The sequence below is a fragment of the Triplophysa rosa genome, linkage group LG8 (assembly GCF_024868665.1).
Source record: "Triplophysa rosa linkage group LG8, Trosa_1v2, whole genome shotgun sequence".
NCBI lineage: Eukaryota > Metazoa > Chordata > Actinopteri > Cypriniformes > Nemacheilidae > Triplophysa > Triplophysa rosa.
Window position 1 is genome coordinate 16,406,233 of NC_079897.1, and position 26,260 is coordinate 16,432,492.

The 26,260-nt window shown below is 39.8% G+C and overlaps 1 protein-coding gene across 1 annotated transcript in view; it reads right to left on the bottom strand.

Moving 5' to 3' along the window:
* Positions 1–20,962, bottom strand: part of sp8b (sp8 transcription factor b) — a 41,476-nt gene extending 20,514 nt beyond the window's left edge. Inside the window, exons 1-2 of the mRNA XM_057339515.1 lie at positions 20,450–20,962; positions 15,910–15,995 (exon numbers count right to left, since the gene is read on the bottom strand). The gene's annotated coding sequence lies outside the window, so the exon portion shown is untranslated. The remainder of the gene's footprint in view (positions 1–15,909; positions 15,996–20,449) is intronic.
* Positions 20,963–26,260: the final 5,298 nt, after the last annotated feature.

Consider the following 26,260-nt stretch of genomic DNA (forward strand, 5'->3'; position numbering starts at 1 on the left):
CATAAAGCGTGACTAATAATAATGATTTATGCCAAAAAAGAAAAATCATGAAATATGGAGATACAAGGTTTGAGAAGGACAGCAGCGATGTCTAAATTTGCTCGAGTCACACCTTTTACAGGTACAGTAATATGCTTTAAATTTAAGATTTCTGGTCCCCTTGCATAAAAAATAAAAACTGTACCACTACAGTAATGCATCTAAATATATACTGTAATATAAATCCAAACCACAGTGAGCCAGAACTGCCACTGGATCCTCCTCACAAGCATGATGCCTCTGAGTTTGTCACAGAGTGTGATTAAAAGGGATTTTTCTTTCCTCTGAAAAACATCACTTAGTTCAACAGCTTGGATATCCCGCATACAGTGATGGAGAAGTGAAGCTGAAATCTTTGGCACCCCAGCCCTGTTAGTACCACACTGTAGCATTATGACATTATAAACACCCTGCTTGAATTAAATAAAGCACTCTTTGCTTCTGACAATGAGTTCCCCTATTTATTTCTCTCTCGCTCTCTCTGTCTTTGAGTGTCTCTCTGCTAAGCAAAACAGCTGTGCTGGCCTTACAATGCATTAAGTCTCTAGTTCCTTTTAGATAGTTAAATTGTGCATGAAATGTAGCTGGCGCAGAGAGCTCAGAAGCTGGACTGATTAGGCAACATCTGTTACATTGGGGAGAAATCCGTGTCTGTCCTAATTAGCTGTCAGACGGGGAAACGGTGTGCCGGATGGCGCAGGGGGCTGCCACAGGTTTCTCTCCCCCATCCCGTCACCTGCCCGGGTCTCCTTCCTCCCCCGCAACCACCACTCATCAGACGTAATTATGGAGAACGCTGACACAAAAGAGCAAAATAGAGGGGAACTAGCTACGTCCATCTGTATACACCCAAACACACACACTTTCATGTATGCGCAGATATTATATACAACTAAAACATGGGAAAAAAGGGACATGGGGGTACCATGTTGTCCATCTTACACCCTGCATAATTCCCCAGACATGGGAGAGTTGACTATCCTTTATTAATAAATGAAACCAAAAAAAATGGAATTAAATTCCGTTATTTACTTATTTTTACATTATTATATGGCTTACTTTCACCTGTAGACACAAAAGGAGAATTTCAAAATAATTGTTCTGAGTTCTCAATTGGGGCCTGAAAATTAAGGAATGAATCTTAAAAACTTGAAAAAGTCTATAAAGGTGCTCCACGTGACTGCACTGTATTCCAAGTGTTCAGAAATCATATGATAACTTTGTATAAAGACAGACTTTTATCATTTTGAATAGACTTTTTCAAATTTATATTTGTGATCTGTTAACTGCTTATTAACTAGATCATTAAGACACTGAATCGTTTAGACTGGTTTTGTGAACAAGGCCACATTTATAAAAAAAATATTTGAAGCATTTTCATTTTTTTGGTCAACATCGTTTGTGAATAATGACAACGTCAGAAACCGTTAAAGTGAAAGTATGGCTTCAGAAGATGTTGAATATAGTGAACAAGCCATGTGAACCACTTTTATGATACTTTTATTGTTTTATGTTCAGGTGATCTGTCCCTTTAAGAGTTGAACTGTACACGTTATTGAATCAACATCATGTATAGAAAATGGCACAAGACACCACAAGCAGGCTGGTACTTTCTGTCATAATTCATTAACTAAAACACACAAACATACCACCTCTTATTGATGACTCTTGATTCTTACTGTAAATCCATATGTTTTAATCAAGGACCCTCGGCAGACAGATGTCTTTAGTGTGGGTCAAGCAGACCGCTAACCTCTGCAAACCACACACACTCATAATATTTGACTAGTGGTTATTATATCGAAAAAAAAGAGTTGATGAGGAGAACTGTTGTTCTGTAATTGTAGCGCTGCCCACGCCTGCTTTTAAACTCATCATGACACGAGTCAAGACCTCCTACTTGGCTCACGTAAAGCTTGGATCTCTAAATGCTGAAACATAATTACAGCAAAGCTATTAGGGCCATCTTAGGCATTTATGTTTCTCGCAGCTACCGTGTAGAATGTCAACAGCAACGCATTTGAAGCTTTAAGGTCCATGACACACACAGACACGAGGACATGCACATGAATGTAAATACTTTGTCACAGGATTGTTTTGTTCCACACCTTAATAATTTTGAATAGATCTAAACTTGGCCACACTGTTGTGGTGATGCGGATGTTTCCATTTGACTTCTGATTGATGGATCAAAAACAGGATATGGAATTGAAAATGTGGCCTGAACACACACAGTTAAGATGCTGCCATCTATGTACGTATGTTAAAAATAATTTACTTATTTAAAAGATTAAATAAACACACTTTTTAGTCATTTGGTCTTTTAATTGTTTCCTTGGCTAAATAAGTTGCACTTTAGAAAAAAATGCATCACATGAACAAATATCACAAAAACAATCTTCGGATTAACAAAACATCATGCAAACACTCAAACGCATGAACAAACAATATGAAAACCTTTATCACATAAACACTGATCACTAGGGATGCAACAATACAGTTAACCCACGGTTCAATACACATCGGTTCTGATGGCTTGGCACATTAAAGTGTTTTTTCATTATTCTATGCTTATGTGACAGGAACAGTAAGAAGTTTAGAAAAGAAAAAACCTATTGCAATAATCTCTATTTTACTTGACTTACAGTATTTTATTCTCTTTAAGAAAAAATCTACTGTACGAATTCCTTGTGTATTGAATAATATAAAATAAAGATATATAAAAGATTTACCCTGGCAGCTCACAGCAGTTCTTTGTTTAAACCGTTCATCAACATGCCAGTAAAATAAGCTTCTTGAAGAGGTTTTGCGTATCAGTGTATTTAACGTAAAATCATGCAAACTAGTGATTGCTGTAATGGTAGTAAATAGACAGAAACCCTACAGGTCAATGGGCACGGCACTGTCCGTGCATGTGCAAGGTGAGCAACACGAACGTGCTGCTTTCGTATGCAGTGTAAAACAGATTAAATACATTCTTCATTTGCCCAATTCGGACATGATCACTTTTTTACAATGGGCAAACAATAAAGTCGCTAGGTTTCCGTGCTTCTGATGGTTAGTCCGCGTCTGTTCGTCAGCGTTATAATCAACAGCAAATTGCTTCTCATGTTGCAGGCAGCCTTGCTTCACCGCTCAACTCGTGTGAAATCTGTCACCAGCATCGCAACTTTAGCGCATTGTTATTAGATATTTACTAATGGGGAGCCATTTATCTATCTCAGCACGCAGACATACAGACAAACAAGGACAGAGAGCCAGTTCAGAGAGTAATAAAATGCACAGGAATTAATTAAATGTGAAACCGAAAGAACCGCAATTCACATATACACATACAGAACGGTGTAGGTTGCACCGAACGGTGTAGGTTGTACCGAACGGTTCAATATTATATTGAGAATTGTTGCATCCCTACTGATCACATGAACAAACATCACTTAAACACTCATCACATCAATAAAATATCACGTAAACCGTCATCACATGAATACTCGCCATATAAACACTCGCCACATGAAATAACATCATAGAAACAATCAACACAAACATAAAGCACATATATACATATCACATAAACCAACATTACATAAACAGACAACGCATGAACAAACATCACATAAACTCATTACATGAACACATATCACATAGATACTCCTCACATGAACATACATGAAAACACCATGAAAACACGCATCAAATGATCAAACATTGCATAAACAAACATCACATAAACACACTACATGAACAAACATCACCTAAACAATCATCATCACAAACAAACATCACATACACACTTATCACATGAACAAACATCACAAAAACACTCCTTACATGAACAAACATCATATAAACCAACATCACATAAACACTCATAACATGAACAAACACGGCATAAACAAACAACGCATGACATCACATAAACACTCATTACATGAACAATCATCACACAAACAATCATCACATCACACCAATCAACAAAAACATTCATCACATGAACAAGCATCAAATAAACCAACATCACATAAACGCTCATCACATGAACAAACATCACACAAACACTCATTAAATGAACATTCATCACATGAACAAACATCATACAGACACTCATCACGTGAACAAACATCACATAAACTCATTACATGAACAAACATCACATAGATACTCATCACATGAACACTCATGAAAACACGCATCAAATGATCAAACATTGCATAATTGAAAAACAGGGCAAGAAAAATCATCATTGACTCCACACACCCAGCACACAAACTTTTTGAACTGTTGCCCTCTGGCCGGCGCTTTAGAGCACCAAACACCAGGACTTCCAGACACAGAAGCAGCTTCTTCCCCCAGGCAATCTCCCTCCTAAACAGATAACTGCTCCTTAAGAGCAATATTCCATTTCCACTACTCCTATAGTGTGCACAATAGTGCCTTATTATATCTACATTTTATTTCTACATGTATATAACACTACCTCTACTTACTACATTATCCATTTGCACAAGTGTACATACAATCTGTTAATATGTATATTCTACTATATACTACCCTACCCTGTACAATGTCTCTTATATGGTATTATCCCCCATTTTCTGTAAAAATAGTCTTTATTTTTATATATGCATATTTTAGAATCTTTTAGACTGTAAATCGTATTATATTGTATTGTCATTGTGTTGAATGTCTGTACTAGAAGCTTCCAACACCAAAGAAAATTCCTTGTGTGTGCAAGCACACTTGGCAATAAAGCTCTTCTGATTCTGATTCTGATTCTGATAAACAAACATCACATAAACACACTAAATGAAAAAACATCACCTAAACAATCATCATCACATGAACAAACATCACATACACACGTATCACATGAACAAACATCACATACACACGTATCACATGAACACATTACATGAACAAAAATTGCATGAACAAACATCACAAAAACACTCCTTACATGAACAAACACCACATGAACACTCATCACATAAACACTCATCACATGAACAAACATCATATAAACCAACATCACATAAACACTCATAACATGAACAAACACTGCATAAACAAACAACGCATGACATCACATAAACACTCATTACATGAACAATCATCACACAAACAATCATTAAATGAACAAACATCACATAAACACTCATCACATGAACAAACATCACACAAACACTCATTAAATGAACAAACATCACATGAACAAACATCACATCACACCAATCAACACAAACATTCATCACATGAACAAACATCACATAAACACTCATCACATGAACATTCATCACATCACACCACACCAATCAACACAAACATTCATCACATGAGCAAACACTGCATAAACAAACAACGCATGACATGACATAACAAACACTCATCACATGAACAAACATCACATGATTAGCAGTTTAAGAATTAGTTATGCTTGAGAACGAACACGTTTATTGTTAGAGATACCGCTACGACCTATGAGAAGTTCTGCAAACTTTAAAATACCAACAAAGACATTTCCAAAGTTTTTGACAGAAAGCCAAGTCAATGCAAAAGTGTGTCACGCATTTGTCTCGGATGTTTGGGAGATAATTTACAGCCGCAAATGTGGGAAAATGCATGGCAATGTGTTCCAGCATTAACAATTATGTGGGGTAATTCCGCAGTGAAAGAAAACAGAAAAGCGGCAGTTAGGAAACAGAAGGAAAGACACAGGAAGAAAAAATGTGAGTGGCAGAGAATGACAGCCAGCGACAAGTAGAATGTCACGGCAATTGCGGGCCCATCAACGCTCGCCACATGATGGGTGATTGCCTCATGCGTTTCCAGCGAGCGAGTCCGTCGCAGAGGACACGGCGCTCTCTCGACTGTCCCTGGCCAGAACCTCCAGCGAACGCTTCAGTCGCTGACATTTAAAATGTTGCTTCCTAACCACTTATGCTAATTGTTGTAATTTTCCTGATGAAGCCCCGTTCTGATACCTTGATGCAGCCAAGATAGTTTTACATTTTCTCTGCGCGTTCCGCTCGGCCATTTGGTCCATGTAGTGTCAGCTTGGAGTGCTACTGAAAGCGGACAAAATTGCAAGCAAATTGCATCAGATTGCCAACATTGTGAAAAGGTAAATTGCTTGCAAATCTATTTAAACCACTGGCCTATTTTCATCAGCCACAGTACTTGGTATTCATGATTGCTTAATTGGTGACCTTTTCTATTGTGTAGTGCTTTATGGTGTAATGGAAAGCGATCTTTACCAAACCAATTATGGCTTTTTTTCTCGCCCCACACCCATACATTATAGCCGTGATTGCGATGGCTAGTCCTTTGTAAATGAACTTTCAGATTCCAATTATTTCTTTATATAACTGATGGAGGATAAAGAGTCATTTGTTTGCTATGATGTTGCATTTGAAAGCTCTTTGAGGCTGAGACTGTCAAAGCAAATGGAGGCGCAGAAGCCACAAAGTCATGCCCCGCTTTTGACTGACCCCTCATTTAGTGCTGCTTTTCTGTGCCGGGGACCAATTAGGGACTCAGCTGGTGAAATATTTTGTCAGATTCTTGAAAACAAGTATATTAACTCTGGATTCAAATGAATGTTTTATCTATAGCGAAGTGTGCGCTTCGGGCGACTCACAGAATAATAGCGGCGTGTCTCATATTTATGTATGCTTTAAAAGGCCATTGCTGTAAATACACCTAATTATTCACATTTTTACAACGTCAAACATTCTAAAAGTATCAAATATGTGAAGTTTTCTTTTCTAGCATACAAAAACAATTGAAATGAATGATAAATGAATCTTAATACAGTTTGTAGATGTCACGTTTGAAGCCAAGACAGCACCAGTCTGTCCAGTCAAACCCATGACTCAAATTGTTCTCAAACATCTAATCCTCACTGTAATCCAAATAATAGGATTTGTCACAGAAATACGCCCTTGCGATGCAAAAATGTTGTGCAGCAATGATGTCAAATCGGTTATGGATTTTTCAGAGACAAATGTACAAATACAGCTTCATTTCACATGAGAGACCACTCAAAATTATTTTCAGTTCTTCTGAATTTACTATTTATAGGTATGTGTTTAATGAAAAAGTGTTCATTTTTGTTTCATTCTGTGAACTAGTGACATTTCTTTTGAATCCCAAATGAATGAATTTTTTGATTTGCATTTATTTGCAGAAAATTGAAATCGAGCGTAGCGATTCTGGCAGGTCACTGGCAGGTCACGTGAGTCTAGCTTGCATCAGCCGATCACATCAGGTGCAGCTAATCAACGTTAACCAATAGTCATACAACACATACTAGACTGCGTCCTATTTAAGTTGCATTTCTTTGCTGCTTATCAGCTGCTTAATCGTGCTGCACTCAAAACCCACCTCCATCCCCACCTCCTCCATTTCTGCCTGAATCTGTCGGATCATTTAATTTAATCCCGTTACGCATCATGAACTGTTCTGGTTCCCCAGGTGGGGGGGACATGTATTGCTGCACTCCCGCTATGTCCATGCAAGCCTGCATGGACGGGCAGAGAGTTTGCCCAGAACAGTTTCATTCCGCCAACCTTAAATATATGCTATTGTTAAATATTTGACGACAGTGGTCCTGACAGAAATGGTCAAACGGGTCAAAATAACAAAAAAAAGAAATAGATACTTGAATCTTGAATACTGCAAAGAAAGCACGTTTATATTCATGTTGAAACAACCCAATATTAATGTTTTACATGTATTTTAAAATGAATGTATGATGGAAGAAGCCTGATTTTATTTCACACTTTTCATGCATCTTTGCATCCTCTCAGTCTTTCACATTTTTGTTGAGTGACTTTATATCACTTCTGGGTTGTTTCTGTTGAAAAGCAACAGCCACAATAAATGTACAAATGCTGAATAAAGGCAAAACTGGAGTGGTCTCTTTATTTTTCCACAGGTGTATGTCTGTATTATTAAAATAGCATTGCACTTGTACAGTCAATTGTATAGGCTTAATACGACAATGCAGAATATACAATGTCTGTTCATAAAGTGATTTTTGCTGCACAAGTGTTAAAGCTACTGCCTTGAAGACATAATAAATGGAAAGAGATGAGCACTTCAATAACTATGCTGCTGTGGCATGAACAATGCGAGCGTGTGTTTGTGTGTGATTGATTGAAGGGCTGTGCATGTGTGTTTTTTCTGTGGGCTGAACTCCAGAGCAACAGATTCCTTCGCTCAGATTAGCTAATTTTGATTTGTTTTCAGACAGGGTGTGTGCGTATGTGTGTGTCTGGGCCTTGACTGTAAATTTTGCCTGCTGCGGGGTAGAAGCTGATTGATCTCTCAGTGTAAAATCGATAAGAAGACACTGTCATTTTTGTAACAAATGAGCCGCTCTGAGGAGATAGATTAAGACTCCACAGATCACACTGTGCCTCGCTCTCATCAATCCAGCCCTGCCCGGGTCCGAATAACAGAACCTGCGACCGGCCTGCTTCAATCTCTCCTCCTCCGCTGTATTAGCCTGGACCCGGGCGCCGTGTACTGAGGCCTCTTTATTACACTGTGTATATTTTATCCGTATCAGCCGACAAGGTAAAATCAAACATTTGCCCCGTTCCCCTATCACGTCTGATCCTACTTGATTGATTTCATTTATCATTTGCTCAAATACATCACACGAAGAGAGTTGATTAAATCAAAAATTGAGGGCCATTGTCTTTCCCGCACGTCCTTTATCAGAACTTATGTAACCAGGGCTCTCATTCGTCACCAGTTGTTACAAGGAATAAAGTCAGCTGTGCTTTCAGGCTGTCGGCGAGTTTGAGATTAGGAGAAGATTAATACAGTGCCTCTTGTGTCTCTTCTCTTCCGCTTTCTGTCTGCTCTGTCGCCTCTCGTAGCGCTGCATCGGGAGATGCGCCACGCTCTTCTTTAACCTTCGCCGGCTCATCTATTATATTGCACCTCCACCCGGGACAGGTGTTAAACGCTGGATTGATGGCTAGAGGAAAGCGTTGCATAATCTCAATTTTTTCCAGACCATTTTTCACCCACTGCCTCGGCCAGTTCTTCAGATGTGGACTCATCATGCGAGTGTGTTTGTGTGTGTGACTGTGTGCAGCCTTCATTTATCAAATATTAATACACGCATGCTTAGGCGATATACAATGACAAGCGTATGTGCAAATCTCTCAGTTATTTTTTTCAAATCATGTATTTAATGGTTTTATAGGCAAATAAAGATTTTATACTGGAATTTATTGGAAAATATATTTGAACCAAATATACAGAAATATTTGAATTACCTTAATGTATTCTATAGCTACTACCAATATTTTCATGTTTTAATGGACTAATGAAACGCACAAGCGTAGTGACGAACTTCCCATGTTGTCAGAAGTCGGGATATCAGTTTCAGGTTTATTTTCTAAAAGGACTTAACATACCTAAACAACAACTGGGGAAAAACACGTTTCTGTCAAAACGTACTTTTAATAAACACTAGCCACTGTAAAAAAAAAGAGCTCTTATTCCCTGGATAAAGTGAATAATCTCACGTTAAGCATTTTCTCCCGCATGAGTCCATTAGGCCATATTGGAAGAGTTTCATGCTTTACATACCTGAACAACGACCGGGAAAACCAAATTAACTGATATCAAACATCAGCATGTTCTCAGTTTGCTTTGCCTTAAGCTGAGCTGTTTCCTTATAATGGACTTCTATGGAGGATAAAACGCGTATTGCGATTCATCTAATCAGTGGAATAACGGCTGGTTCTTTTGACAACAGCTAGTGTTTACTACAAGTTAAATTTGACAGAGATGTGGCTTTCTCCAGTCGTTGTTTGGGTATGTTAAGTCGTTTTAGAAATTAAACCGGAAACTGACATCCCGACCTCTGACAACATCGGAAGTTCATCACTACGCTTGTGCACAGAGCCCATTCTGTCCTATTTGTACTCCCACCAGGAATGGGCTATATGCACGCGTTATAGGGCTGGGGGAATGGCGGAATATTCTGTTACTGCGGAATAAAATGTCAACCGTAAGAGATTTTTCTATTCCGTGTATTTCGCGGAATGTAAATAAGTAGGCGTGGTTAACTCGGCGCTCTGCAAGTTTGGTGTTATTATGAAAAAAACTTGAATTAATTCACCCATAACAAATGAACAAATCAAACATTCTTTTGACCTTCCAGTCTGTAGTTTCGTGATCCGCTCCAGTCCAGCGCTTTCTCTTTCACCCGCAGTACTCTGCGCGTGTATATAAATACTTTAGGCGAGCCAAGGCGAAATGCGCGATGATGCTCGCCACGTGAGTGAGCGCTTTTAACGTGACGCGCTGCTACTGGGAGACGCTTGTGGAGTCACCAGAGACTCGCAATGCAAAGACAAGCGCGATAATAAACAAACCTAAAGACAGAGAGTCGCAACACACTAAAAGTGCGCATCTAATAGAGAGTGAAGAGCGATGAAGACCTACAGTACAGGCCCCATGAACACCAGTTTATAACACCAGTCATATACTGTACTCTCATTGTCTGTGCATATATTCATACTTCATTGTTTTACTTGTTGTCTATCTTCCTACTGTATACATATGATATAGCCAGAAGATAAATAAAAATAAATAATAAATCTGATTATCAGAATTTAATTTGATATCTTTCGTACATTTTCATAATTTGCCTACATTTTAACTATGGTGAGCATTTAAATGAACTGTAATAAATTAATTCATGAAATCAATCTAAGAAAATGAGGTATAAGATATAGAATTAAAATAGGCGACTGTTATCGTGAAATATATTGTTATCGTGAAATAAAACTATTCATTCCGTGAAACAGATTTTTGGTCATTCCGCCCACCCCTAACGCGTTACTGAGAAAATTGTTCAAATTTAGCGATGTACAGCATCTGCTAAATTTAACTATTTTCTCAGTTTCCCATTTCTCTCTGCTGCAAGTCTCTCCAACTGGAAACTGCCTAGGGTTCTTCCCGTGAAACGCGGAAGTCACACGGGCATACAGCCCATTAGATATTTTCAAGGGCCAATTTTTCTGAGAGCTGTTTGTTTGGAATCTTATAGAGCAGATCCCTCTTGGTGGCATCAACACAGACAGTGTTGAAGTACACATAACAAGTGTTTGTTATACAGCTGAATCTTCAGAGCTTTAAAAATACAAGTACCCAGGCGTTCTTTAGGGTAGCTTTACAACACCTCTAAAAGATGAACTGTTACCGATCTATTGTAGTGACCAAGAGTGACGTCTGATAGGAATTTTTGTACAATATTTGCTTTAAATGACCCCTCGGGGTAGATTAAACCATTAAAATATGAGATTTATTGTACAAAATGGACAACACACTAAACTTATTTATTTACATTCTTTGTACGAAATTATTATATTATTATGGCAAAATGGCAAACTACTGCATGTTAGGGAATATAAAGAAAAAAGCATACACCAACTACAATTTAATCAGTTATTTAAATGTATTCATTCACTTTTGTGGTAATATTTTGTAGACCTTGCATTTTCCTACACTTTAAGTCAATAAGCCTTTTATACATTGTACAAATTCTCAAAGACAAGCTTTACGCCAAGCAAAACACAAATATAATTTTTTATATACTTGATTACCATATTAATGTATTAACTTTATTAATATATTTAAATGAAGAGTGAAGACCTCAACTTTCCAAAGTTGGCCATTATGGTTCATAAACAAACTATATGCATGCTATTCAGAAAAATCTAAATCATTCATTCAGACTAACTCATTCAACTGTAATTTCCAAATATAAATACATTCTACATACTTCCAGACTAATTTTGTATATTTAATATCTGGTATATAGAACAAAACACATAGGCCCAGTTTCACAGACCAAGTTTAGCTTAATCCAGGACTATGCCTTAGTTAAATTAGGATATTTAAATCGCTTTTATTAAAGTGCCTTTGATAAAAACATAAATGGTATGCATCTTGAGACAAAACAATGACAATTACACATTTAAAGATATGTCAGGGCAATTTATTTTCAGTTAAGACAGCTCAAACTTTCATTTTAGTCTGGCACTAGTCCTAAACCTTGTCTGTGAAGCCGAAACTTTTATGCTTGTGTACTTTTGACATTGAGTCCTCTGAGAGTGCAGATCAAATACAAACGTAATTCCCTATTGCACTCTTTCATAATCTCTTAACAATCTGCGCTTGTGTTCTGTAGATTATTTATGACCATCACCAGCATGTGTTCAGTTAATCACAAGGACAAGCCCCCATATGAGTTTACATAGAAAGAGAGATCTGGGGATAAATGCTGCGTGTAATACTTGTCCAATTCCCATTGGGTCCGCTTCTTATCAAATTAAAATGGGGGGGGGTATGGTTGGGGGGAACATAGGTCTGTCAGGACTGACTTTTGTCCCTTTGGACTGGGCAGCATGTGTAAAATCGGCCAACAAGAGATTTGGGGTGGTGGTAGTTGGGGATAGGGAGCGCCACACAGCGTTGCACGCCCCTGTCACTTTCTCTCCCCCCGGGGTCAGCCGTCCCGGAGCAGCGGGTAAAAGGACTGGCGCAGTGAGACGGGGGCCCACTACATCACCTCCAGCTGGGAAACTTATTACTCCCACCCCTCCTCACCTGGCCCGGCCATTCATAACATCATCAGCCTATTAAATATTCATGAGGTGGAGGAAAGGAGGGGGATTGGCTGGTGGGGAGAGGAGGGGTGGGGTAAAAGGATTTTGATTCTGCAGGTGGCTGTTAGGTTTGTAATTGGTGCCTACTTGCCTCAGCAGCGTAAATTTTTTTATTTATGCATTCACACGCAGGCAAGGTCCTGGGCCTTGAAAAGGAACTTCTCACAGAAGCCGGAGAGAGAGAGAGAGAGAGACTCAGCTCCTTGCTTGCAAAATGAGAAAAAGAGGAGGAGATGGTTTAGAAAGAAAAATGAGAAAAACACGGATGGGAAAGCTCATAATTAACTTGCTCTGCACAAACAATAGCCGAACACAAGTAAAATGCTAGAAACAATATTAATAACAGTGACATAAAGAGAAATATTAAACAAAACAGAGAGAGAAAAAATACTAAATCCGGAGGTGGAGGGACCCCTCACCCTTGTGGCCCTTGAGAACATCCATAGTCACTGGGGGTGCTATTGGGAAGGGTGGGGGTTTCGAAGAGGGGGAGAAATCAAGAGAGAGAAAGAGCGAGAAAGAGAGAAAAGTTTCCACCTGACTGGAGTTCCCATGGTTTGCCATGCAGGAGGGTAAGCAGGTTTCTGCAATAAACTCAGCCCATTGTCCCTCCAGAAAGGCCAGTCAGGTCCCTCCATTTGGATTCAAGAGTGTCTCTTTCTCTGCTCCTCTCGCTGAACTAATCACCATCATACTGTGTTTAATTGCAGCCAAAGGCAGAGATGTGTTCAAGAAGTCATTCTGATCCCACACACCCCCTCTAGTCCATTTCCTACCCCCACTTACCCTCTATCTCTCTCTCTCTCTCTCTTTTTATTGAGTTATGCAAAGACAACAAACAGGCCTTCGGATTGAATGTGGTTTTGGTCGAGTAGGTAAGCACCGAAGGTGACGGCTTACAGCGTGTATTAAGAAATGTTTCCGCCTGTTCTGCACTGTGTGTGTCTGTGCCCTGAGGGAACGCAACAGGCCTCGGTGCACTCGAGTGTGCCAGCACTGATATATGGCACGGGAAGGATGGCTAATAATGCAGCGAGTGGCCGATAAGCCTGTTGGACAGGAAGCTGACCATAATCAGGTGCATGTCAAAGCCTCTATAATGGACTCAAATTCACTGCTCCTCATTTTAAAATGGACATTCAGAGGGAGAAGGTGCGGGCCATTGTGTGCGATGACTCTGGGGTCAGTCGCTTTGTGGTGGGTGTGTGAGGAGGATGGGGGTGAGGGGATTTATCGGACAGGACCTCCACTTTAACACACACACACACATCCTTTTGCCGTTTGCACGACGGAACCAACAATTGTTTTTGGGCTGGCATTTTATCTTCATTAGATTTATACTTCTCTCTCGCTGGAAGCACATCTGACCAAAAAAACGCAAAACAACATCTGAACATAGGTAGCTGGAGTTGTGAGACTGAATGTTATAAATTACACACATCAGAACAGGCATATTAGTAAATTATTGGATCAAAAGTGTCCTGTTTGGGATGGACAGCAATTCTTAATAATTTACAATTACATGTAGGGTGACTTAAGATGGCATTACCCTGCGTGACATCACTCCTAACATCACCTAACACAGCGGGAGCTCACCACACAAACTGTGGGTCTGCATCAGCGCTGTCAGGGAATAACCCTCCACATCATCCCAGCATGAAGGAGACCTTTGCAGGGCGAGATGCTCAAATCCCATCTCACTAAAAGACCCCCCCAGTGACCTGGGGGCACTAATTTGACCCTCACTGTGCCAGCAGTCCCGCTAACGCGGGGGATTTTACCGCTTGATGCACTTTTGGAGTCCCATCCAGAGCAGTTTATAGAGCCCTGTAGGTGTATGCAAGATTCTACTAGGAAATTCCCAGTGAATGGCATCTCTCTGGAAGAGCAAATGAGGGTTTATAGCTGTGGTTTGTACTGTATAAGGAACATGTTGGGGGAATTCTGGGTTGTAATAAAAACTTTTTTATTTGACACTTTTTCCTTAATGCAAAATGTTAGGAAGTTTTTATGGCCCTCCGCAGGTGGAACGAATCAAAACATAAGAAACAGATTGCAACTTTGTTGACCACTATTGCACTGAAATCTGCATAATTTTCACCATCTGTTTTTATGCCTTCTATTTTTGTGATTGTTTAAAATTTGTGGTTTTTTAACATTTACAGTACACATTACTGTAAACAAAATCTTATTTCCTCCTTTTAATTCTTTATTATTTAAAACAAAAGATCTGTGATGTGGACAAATGTAACCTCAAATAATACTTCGCTAGCATGCATGTTACATCACCGTACCTCAGCCGCTCTTCAGTAACGTTGTTTTTACATGATTCTATATAAGATATGAAACATTTCCTCTCATTGTGGAGAGGTTTTTGAAAACAAGGGATTAATAGGACAATTGCCATTCATGATGCTCTCTCTTAAGAGATGGGGGGATTTTGCATTGTGCGAGCAATTGGGCTGGTCCTCCCTCACTCTCTTGACTTCTGCGGGGGCTGACCGGAGGTCGGAATCGGCCAATGAGGGCCCTCCGTCGGCCTGTGAAACGCTGCATTCTGCTGCCATCACTCTCTCTGCCTCTGTCTCTCTCTCTCTGGCTGAAAGACTGTTTAAATGGTGGTGGTTTATTATTGCCCACTGAGGGCTAAAGTGATCACCGGAGAGGAGGGGCCGGGGGACCTGGCTTTCTCTGTGGGCGCTTTTGCCGGACAGCTGTTCGGGCATTGCCTGACTTTTCATATGGATATGTATGGTAATGGAAGGTAATGGAAGGCAATGGAGTGGGGATGAAGAGGAGGCAGCGTTAGAGCCCTCACTTTCTTCAGCACGCCTCTAAAAGCTCCACAAAAGGAGCAGTAAAAGGGGGCCGCGCCCGTGAAGCTCCCACTTTTTGTGGGCCTGAATTAGTTCTGCGAAAGCAATGAAAGTGATCTTTAGCCGCGAGACAGGGGAAGTCTGCCCACGGGACCCTGCGAGCTCATTAGCACAAAAACGTCTAGCGCGGACAGATAATTGACTGAGGCAGATTCAACTATCACTCCTCCGGAGCCTGTCACAACAGTTCTGTGAGCACGACACACACACAGTACACCCCGTGCCCACCCCTCCACCTTCAATGACATGATACAAACACATCCCATCACATTGCATTAACACTTACCACTTCTTACCTCATTTCACCTGCTGGTTTTCCTCCAGCGATCTTGTTCGAGAGCTCCGTCACTGCATGGGGTTTATGGTGTGGTGATTCCCTCTGCTGAAGAGAGAGAAAAGACAGTTAAAGTTGGTGGATTTGTACATAAGCCTCGAGCTGACAGACGGTAATTGTTTTTGTGTTTTAGTGTCTAACTGGATTTGTTCTGCATGTGTTTGACGGGATATGCAGCACATGCATCGTTTTAAGTGTTATGAAATTAAAGTGATAGTTCTCAAAAAATGAAAACTGTCATCAATTACTCACCCTCAAGTTATTCCAAACATGTATACATTTTTTTGTTCTGCTTAACACAAAGTAAAATATTTGGAAGAATGTCAGTAACCAAACAGATCTCATCCCCCATTGACTCCATAGTATTTATTTTTCCTACTATGGCAGTAAATTGGGGATGAGATCTGACATTCTTCCAAATACCTTCCTTTGTGTTCAGCAGAACAGAAATTTATACAGGTTTGGAATGAGTTTTTGAGGGTGTGTAAATGATGACAGAATTTTAAATTTTTGGTGAACTATCCCTTTGATGCTTCACCGAAGAATGTGTCTGGGATTTGATCGTGTGGCATGCTCGTCTAATAATGTTTTATCACTATTCTTCTCCCACCTCTCAGAATTGAGTTTTCAAAAAACTAAAAATGGCAAATTGTCCCATCTAATGATTTTCGAAAAATGTTGAGAGGTTATTTTTTGTTCTGCTGAGCACAAATGACTGTGGCACACATGTTCACACCCTGCCGAGGCCTCTGCCTGAGCTCATCATAATGGCAGCCAAACTGCTTCCAGGTTAAATTGACTGGAAAATGCTGTTTTAATTTTCATGTTAATTGAAATGGACTAATTGTTAATATATTCACAAGGCAAAAGTACCAACTGAAACAGGATTTTGATTTCTGTGGAAATCATATTACTGCTGGATGGGAAATAACAATCAGTAAATCACAAAAAAATAGTCAGCTTTATTTTTCAGCTGATTAAATACTAGCACCGTCCAGCTGCTGAGGTAACTGCACTACATACAAAACATTTTTCCTCACACGTTCCCCAATGTAATTCGCATGCATTTTGACCAATATCGGAAAGATCTGATTGACAGATTCATGATCCTTCTAGTTCCGATAAAGGCTTTTGATAAGAGAAAAACACCTTTTAAATACATTTAATCTAATTCAATTGCCAAAAGTCTCTAAAAGGAATTACGAGATATGGACGGTGGGGGGTGATCCGCATCCAACAATCGCACTGCATTTGCAAGAGAGAGAAAAAGAGAAAAAGAATTTTGTCAAGCAGCTAAACAGGCCTATTCTCCACGGCAGCCCCCTTCCTTCACGGGCAACTATAGAAATTAGCCCTTGCCTACTCTGCGCTCTCACACTTGGCTACACACGCTTGCATGGACACAAGGAGAAGCATAAAAAAACTCTTTTCTTTCTGTCAGCATTCCTGACCAACAATGGCTAGATTAGGCAACGTGAGGGCCCCCCTTGGGGGGGCCGTATTGAGCGGCCAATGGCCCCGGCAGGAACAGCTGGTGGGGGTTAATGGCGACTGAACTCCGCAGTCGGGACCCTTTCTCTATTGTGTGGGCCACTCATGGGAAGGGGGCTGCTGACAGGTTTTGGGTTGCGAGGGACCCTCGGTACAGTGTGCTGGGGTCATCCGAGCGGTGTATGTGTGTGCTGCTGGTGCGCGGCCGAAAGCGAGGTGTTGAGGAAGCAAAACAGTGTTTTCAGGATATTAGCGTCAGTTTAGATTCAGCATCAAGAGGTGATTCAAACAAACCGGATGTGCGACACTGAAAATACAGTACGTGCAGACATTGGTAAGAAATAAATAAATGAATGTGTTTTCTGTGGGAAAGAAATTGATCAGGAAGTGAATTATCCGTCTTCCTTTTTCTTCACTTTTAACCCTCTAATCAAGTGAACACCGGTGAGGTATTAGTGGATGAGTCAATTCAATTAAATCACTTTTGCTAATTTGATTAATTAAACGTTCTTCAAGTCAAGTACAGATTATTTGCTTTACCCACTGCAATCTTTCTAATTTCAGGTTTCTGCTTTCCAGCAAAAGGCTGAAGTGTTGGAGTCCTGTGTGTCTGCTGGCACATTAGATCTACACATCAGGTGCTCCTGCTACGTGATTATACATCGAGTCTCCAATCACTCAGAGAGCAAGCGGCTTTTGTCCACATCTGTATGTAAATATATATTGCTTCTTGTGATCAAAAGATCACAAAAAAGCCATAGTCACCGATTTTTCCAAATCAGTTATGACTGGATAAGGATTTCATAAGTGTATGAGTGTGTATGTGTATGCATACACTGAGACTGGAAAATGTATAAATAAATAAATAAATACTACTAATAAAAATAATAATAAATACTAAAATTAAAAAATTGTAAAACGCTTTCTTTAATTTTTATAAAATAAAATGCAATTGAAGTTTCCTTAAACAGAAAGCACAATACAAAACAAATCATGAAATCAACACATGGCTTTTTCATCAAAATAATTATTTTTTTAATTTAAAATGTTATTATTGTTCTAAGATTTTACATCACGGTAAAATGACTTGCATAGTCAATTTGATTAAACATAAAAATGTAAGAAATCAACAAATTTGGAACTGTGGCGTGCTGTTGAGAACCTGCATCAACAGAACACTGGCCCTCAAATATAGCAGCTGGTGAGACCAGACTCGAACTCCACCACATATCCCAGAATTCTCTGCATCTCACGTGCAACCCGCCGCTCATTAGCAGACTGATTATGATAGCACATCGATGTAACATTTAATAGAGGCTGACACCAGATTTGCCCCTGCTACAAATCCCCCTCTGCCATGCAAATTGAGTCGTTTGGGAGTGTATGTGTGCTTGCAAAGGGGTTGTTTGATATGGTGCAGCGGGCTCAGAAATGAAAGATTAGTGTGGAGATGAGACACGGGGGATGTCTGACTTCTGCTCCTGGTACTGCGATCACAAGACGCCTTCGGAGCATTCTGCGAGTGTTCTGTATTGACACTGCTCAAGGCTATCAGAGATGCTTTCAATTAACATAATGCTTCTCTGATCGTCCAAGAATATTCGAGAGATGAGCGAAGCTTTAAATAAGCAACTTTTTCCTCTAAGAGTCAAATTCATACATCAAAAGAGAGAGCATGCACGGTAAGTTTTACTAGTTTAGAAACAATTAGTTTCCAGAGCCTTTGAGAGAGTGAGTCAACTCGGTTGACTCCAGTGGACAGTTTTTTCACAGCAATGGCGGTTCATTGAGCCTCTCAATAGTTCCAGGAAGTTAGCAACGCATGGAACAGCAGAAAAAAGGGACCGATTGAGCTAAACTTTAAAAATGTTTAAAGACGCAAGTTGTTTAACGAATGAAAAATTAAAGAATTTAAAGAAAAAAAACTTCCTAGAGCTATCTGAAAGTTCAATGGTTCACGTGACGCTAGAAACATACATATTTAGGAGATTTTACATGTATATATTTATTTATGATTTAAATTATATATAAACGTTTATTCATTTTAATATTTTACTTAAATATATACATGTTTTTTTATTAATACAAAATTATCATGCACACTACACCGACATATGTAAACACCAACTTTTTTACTGGATGCGATAAATCGTTTGGCAGCCCTACCAAGCAGACTGACATCGTTCAGCAAGTGACCAAATAAAAAAAGAGATACTTTTCGAAACACAGGCTTGAAAGCAATTCTACCCTTTTTGTCCCGGGAGATAACACGTAGCAACTTGATGGATAGGTATGAGGATCAAATAATATGGGTTGCCAGTAAACACGTGTGACATTCAGTGCTGTCAATCACATGTTTTCTTGATATTTCGAGGACTTTAAGGCATTCTACCGGTATTTTCTTCTGTCAAAGTGCACGTTTTGAGTTCCAGACATTGCTGAAGAACCCATGAAAGCTAGAATCAACCGTTCACAACTACAAGGACAGATTGTTTTGTCAATCAGTCATTAAAGCCATCAGCTTCTACGACCTCTTGCTGCATGCACGTGATCTCTCATCGACTCACCCAGTTATGCAGTTCTTCAGAAAGTAGAACAGAAAAATAAATGCTAAAAAAGCAGATGTAAGAGGGCAGTTTTTCTTAAAAAATAGGAAGTGTTTTTATTATTATTTATTGTTTTCTCATTTTTTATCTATAATTTAGGATTTACATCTGACGTCTTCCTCAGCATGAAGCCTGAACTCAAGTATGTAGACTTCCAGGAATCTTTTACTTACAACAGCATCCCCCCTCCATACTTCTCCTGTAACACCTGTTTTCATCACTCTCTTACCCCCACCCTCTCCTTCATTCTGTAACAATACCAAAGTGCTGCCAACCAAACCAAAGCTGTGACGTGTGTCGTCCTCACCCCCCACCCATCGGTAAACATTTCATTTCCTCGTCCTGTCAGTACCGTCTTTGCCCTGTGCTTGTTGGCAGGGCCCCTAATCTGAAACACAAACTCACTTTTGTAGATTAGCCACTTCATCTTCCTCTTCTCATTGAGGACACCGCTGCCCCCCCTCTGTAAATTATACGCCGTCTATTTGCGGAGCTCAGCTGAGCCACTCCACTCCAGCCTGGCACTGTTTGACATCCTCCCGGTTCGTTTGCTCATGTCATTGTCTTTTAAAATGGCTGTTAAAAAAACATCTCATTGGAAGTGGTATGATATTCCCTGGTGCCGATTGGCTGGCAGTGGTTTTCTCCGGAGCCCCAGCTAACCGCATCAATCTCCACTGTCCCACTGTGCTGATGATGGAGGGAAATTACATTTGCATACTGTATCTGCGCATAGCTCCGCAGAACTAAATTACAATCCCTTACAACTGCAATTACTCTGGGAAAACAGCCAGCGCGGATCTCTCGGAAAAGCTGTTTTTGTTCCCTTTTTCTGCTTTTTTATGAGAGACAATGAATCTCGCAGCAGATACGCGGCTACCTGTTTTTACACGTCCCCTCCTTCCTTGAAACACCTGTGCTCGGTGGTTGTCTCATTGTTTTTCTCATCCCTCGCTCATAAAGATTGAGAGACCAAAGAAACGACAGCAGGAGGCTCACTGACTCATTCCTCCTTTCTGGCGCCAGCTCGTTGATGGTATGTTTCCTGTCACCACTTAAAAAAAGCAGGTCATGTGATGCAAAGGACTTGAGTTTCCAGATGCTAATCGTACCTGTCAACATAAATTCAACAGGTTTGGCTTGGGGCAACCGCAAATATGCAAGATGCACTTTAGTTACAGACACCAACAGGTTTCTGACATAAAAGCGATGACTCAAGCATTGCAATTGCACAGTTTAAATATACTGTATATTTTTTCAGTTCTGTTGTCTAATCTGGACGTATGACAGATGTCTGGTATTTTATTTAACAATGGACATATTTTGACACACTGTAACAATGGTTTTGCGCCCTTAAGGCGCTGTGTCCACCGAGGTGTTTACGCCTGCAGCCGGCGTGTTTTTTCAATTGTTTCCTATGGAAACGCCGCGCTTTTAAAAAAAGACATCAGCTGACGTTTTTTTCCACACTCTGCGCTGGTGCCATGCGTTTTTTTCACGCTCAGCACCGGCGTTCGACCGAGCGGCCTGAGTTGAAAAATATTCAACTCTGGGAAAAGCGCTCAGCTCGTCAATGTCACTTTGTACTCGTCATCCAATCACAGTGCAGGAGGGGCGGGACCATACAACCACAGCGTCTCGCGGAAAAACGCTGCGTCTTCAAAAGCGCCTGCAGCAGGCGTTTTCAGCTAAGCTCCTGCCGTTTTCAGCCGCGTAAGGGGCTGTGTCCACCGAGGCGCATTTAGGGCCTGATCAGACAGAACTCGCCTTTTGCTGTGAGACGCGCCTCTTTTGAATTGTTTTCAGTTGGCAGGGAGCGTTTTGCGCTCAAAGACTCAAAGAGTCAATCAAAAGAGCAGCGCAGCGCGCCTCGCGTTTTCGAACATGAAAAGCGCGTTCTGTGTGATCGTACCCTTACGTGGCTGAAAACAGCAGGAGCTCGGCAGAAAACGCCAGCTGCAAGCGCAGCGTTCTGCCCAAAGTTGAGCATTTTTCAACTCGGGGCGCTCGGTCGAACGCCGGCGCTGAGCGTGAAAAAACCGCATAGCACCAGTGCAGAGTGTGGAAAAAAACCGTCAGCTGATGGCTTTTTTTTAAAAGCGCGGCGTTTCCATAGGAAACAATTGAAAAAACACGCCGGCCGCAGGCGTAAACGCCTTGGTGGACACAGCGCCTAAATGTTTAAGTACCGTCTTTACAACTCATTTCAACTAAAATTATGACTAGTGATGAATTGCTATGACTTTGAAATTTAATTGAAATTGGTTAACTTATTTTGATGAGTTAAAAGAATAATATGTTGCCGTCAGTTTTATTTATTATAATAATATTTCTAAAGTTGTCTTCTAAGTGAAAAACTTGTCCGTATAATGTGAAAGCAAAAAAAAGTGTGTTTTTGCTTCATAGCAAAATTATGAACAGGTTTCCGCTACTTAAAAAATAATCATAAATATTGTTTTGGATCTGCCCTGAAACTACAATAAAACAGTGACACATTTTTTCTTCAAACAAACACAACATTACAAACAACATCTGACCACATTCTGTTTGAGTCAGACATCCTTTTAGATCTATAAACACCAGCATCCTTGCAGAGAAATATAAATGTTACTGTTTTCCTAAACTGCCAGGAATATTGTAGCATTATGGATTAGATGTCATGTCCAGCATCCTCTTATGGATGGCAGAAGAATGTGAAAGTAGCTAGCGACCTGGACATAAAAGATCAGGATTTATAGCCTGGAATCTCTTGAACAATTTTATCAAAAGCCCATTCCAGCGTGGCATTTTTTTTGGCCCATAAATCAGTGTTGTGAAGCCCCTTTGGTGGACAGTAAGAGGAGATAGATGAGCCGGGGGAGAGGTCAGCGCTGATTTTTCACCTGCACATCCTGTCACGGGCCTCAGGCAGCTGCTGTGCTTTATGAATTGGTCTTTTAGTGACTTGCTGTGTTTTTAATTTGTTTTACTCGGTTTGAGCAAAAGGAGAAAAAAAACAGGGGTATTAGGACCTTGCTTATCAAAGCCAGGCTGCAGATAATGTATTGATCGTTGAAGGACTCGCGCATTCTGGCTGGCCTATTGTGCAGTATAAAAATTGAGCAAACTTTTGACAAATGAGAGAGCATGAGGGGAATTTGTCAATCTCTAAATTGATAAGTACTACAAAAGTTTGGTTTTCTGTCCATTATGTATTGTTTTGGAAGTTTTTACGATTTAAAACGATTCAAATTTTTTTCTGCGATTTTACGTCTAAGCGATTATAGCCCAAATTGTTGCGTACGCACACAATAGGGGTGTCAAAATATATCGATATCATAACCATGATATTAAAATACAGTTTTCAATATCATCTTCATTTTACACATATGATAATATTGTATATATTTAGTAGTTTTACGTTAAGAGCAACAATTCTTACAATCTAGACAAAACACAAAACAAGCCAAATGAATGGTGATTTTACTGATAGCATTATAAAAACCCTATCATGATAATATTGTTATTGTGAAAATCGAACCCGATCTCAAGGGAATTCATACGAATTGATACGAATAAGCCACCTCATAAAATACCTACGAATTCCTGTGAGATTGTATTGAAAAATCTGATACTGTGACAGCCCTTGTGCACAAAAGGTGTATCGCTTTAAATAAACGTAATGGCTGCAGTATGTTAATGAATGTACTGTATGCAAGACTTAACCCAGCAAGTGTGAATGTGACAGCTCGCCCCCTCTCTTTAAGCCTAACTGATTTATTTCTTCATCCGTCACGGCAGGCCTGATTGTGGTCCGGCACACACTCATCCTCTGATTGAAAGGCCTTCATTTACTATGCGCCTATGTAAAGCAGAGGACTGTCGCTGACCTTGGCTCTTTGAATGATGTCGGTGAGCGGAGCATCCACAGAAGTGAGAGTAAAGTGGACCTTATAACACTAAAACCATTGTGAGTTTAAGCATAAGAGGCAGGATACTCTTTGCAAAGATCAAAACGGCCCGTAATAAGCCTTCCACTGTTAGATATATAATCTAAAATTATCAAAGGATGAGAGTGTATACACTGTAAACAAATGGCAACACACACACACACATTTCTGTACCTGGTCTCTTTACCTGGTATGAAGTAGTCGGTTAACATTACTGGCATTCCTGTGAGCTTGGCCCGAGGGGGTAGACTGCTCAGTGGGAACGTTTGAGGGCAGCTGCTGTGGTGTGATTTACTGCAGGTCTGCGTTTGAAGCTGGGGTCAGAGGTCTGAGAGCACTGCCGGCCTCTGTGATCATCCGCAACTGATTACGAACAAAGTCAAGAGTCTAAAAGACACAGATACATCACCTGTAGGAAGCATCTACCTGTCTGCTCAGTGTCTGACCACTCCCCTCTTCCTTTGGAGTCTAATCTTTCACGTTATTCACAAAAATTTGTTTTTTTTGGACAGTTGCTTTTAGGTTAAGTAGTAGTTCACGCAATAAAAAAAATCACGTAAAAACAAATTTATTAGACCATCAACCAATGTAAGGTTTGTGCCACATGGCTGGTGATTACCAAAATCACCTTTAAAGTGTCTGTAATGGTTTCTCCACCAATATGTGTAAGCTCTGTTGTCACAGTAGTATTTCTAATACTAAAATATATTTTTTGTTGTTATTCATGAGTTTTTTAATTAACTGTTTTACAAGAAAAATTGTTTTAATTTTTTTATTCAGATGCCAAATTAAAGTTAATTTACTTGCTGTCCTTAAATTCCCAGTGAAATTAAAATAATTCCTCTTTTTTTCTTTGCAGCGTTTATTGTAAATAGCTTACTAATGTGGGGTTTTTCTTTTTTAAAATTCATGTGCCCTCATAATCTTCAGTTAAAATCTGAAAATGCACTTCCGTCTCACGCCCACAATTTTTTCTCATTCGAAATTCCCTTTCACTATGAAATGCGTCAGAATACGGAAGTAAACACGATCGCAACTTCTCATGGACTTTAAAAGTCCAGTGGGTAATTTTTTGGATGAGCTATTGACAGAAATGCAATATAATACACATAACTATGTGTTCAGAGGTGTATAAGACCTTACATAATGAAGCATATGTTTTTATTACCTTAGAATGAGCTATTTCTATCTACATACACCGCTGGTCTGCTTGCATGGAATGCTGTTGCCATGTCACCATGTTGTTTCTACAGTAGCCCTAAACGGACAAACTGCTCCACAGAACACGTTTCGTAAATACATTATCTCATATCCAAGTGAAAATGTGACAACATCTTAATCCTCTCTCAGCCTCCGTTGTGCTCCGAAAGGGAGGGGGAGTGAGCGGTTAGTTGCAATTCGCAAACTCACCACTAGATACCCCTAAAAATTACACAATGGTACTTTAATAGAACCATGTTTTATCGTTCAAATGTTACGTGTGATAAATTTGTGACTTCTTAGATAGATTTAAGGTATAATAATGTGAATAAAGAATATTTAGTTATTACATTTTGGGGATTTAAACACGTTTTTGATAGATTCCCAAAATATTTGTTTTCTTTTGATTATAACAGGCAGGTGGTCTAATCAATTTGTTAAGCATTGTAACGCACGGAAAGATTTCAATAAATACACATTGCTATTTACCTTTGTTACATCTATCAACAAAAGTATGCAGCAAAAGGCATTGGTTAATAGCGTCAAACGTCATTGGAGACTGTCAAACCTTTGTATGGAAGTTTTTTGTGCTCGACACAAAACAGCATACAAGTTTGTAATGATATGAGTACTGAGAATGCAACAATGAAATAAACATATACACATACTGTCCCTTAATTGTCTTCAAACATTTTTTTTGCGGCTATCAAATGAAAAGTGAGGTTGGCATCAATGATCTGTCTCTTTCTGATGTAGTGCACCACATCACCACACGCCACAGACACATGCCAAAACATGCTTCTGCACTTCATTCATCTTTTTTTCCTTCCTGTAATTTTTCATACCAGCTACCTACCACTTACAGCCCAGTACATTTCCTCTTGGTGAAGCGCAATGAGTCAGAATAAGGCCTTCAAAAGGAACTCTTTAAAACAGTCACGCCCTTGAAAACACATTAAACATGTTAAAGCGCTTTAAGACATATCGGTAGACGATACAGAAAACCAGCGTGGTCTCATAATCTCGGTGTATCTTGTTTTGCAAAAACATGAACAGGCATGATTGAATTCATGGCGTTTCTATAGAA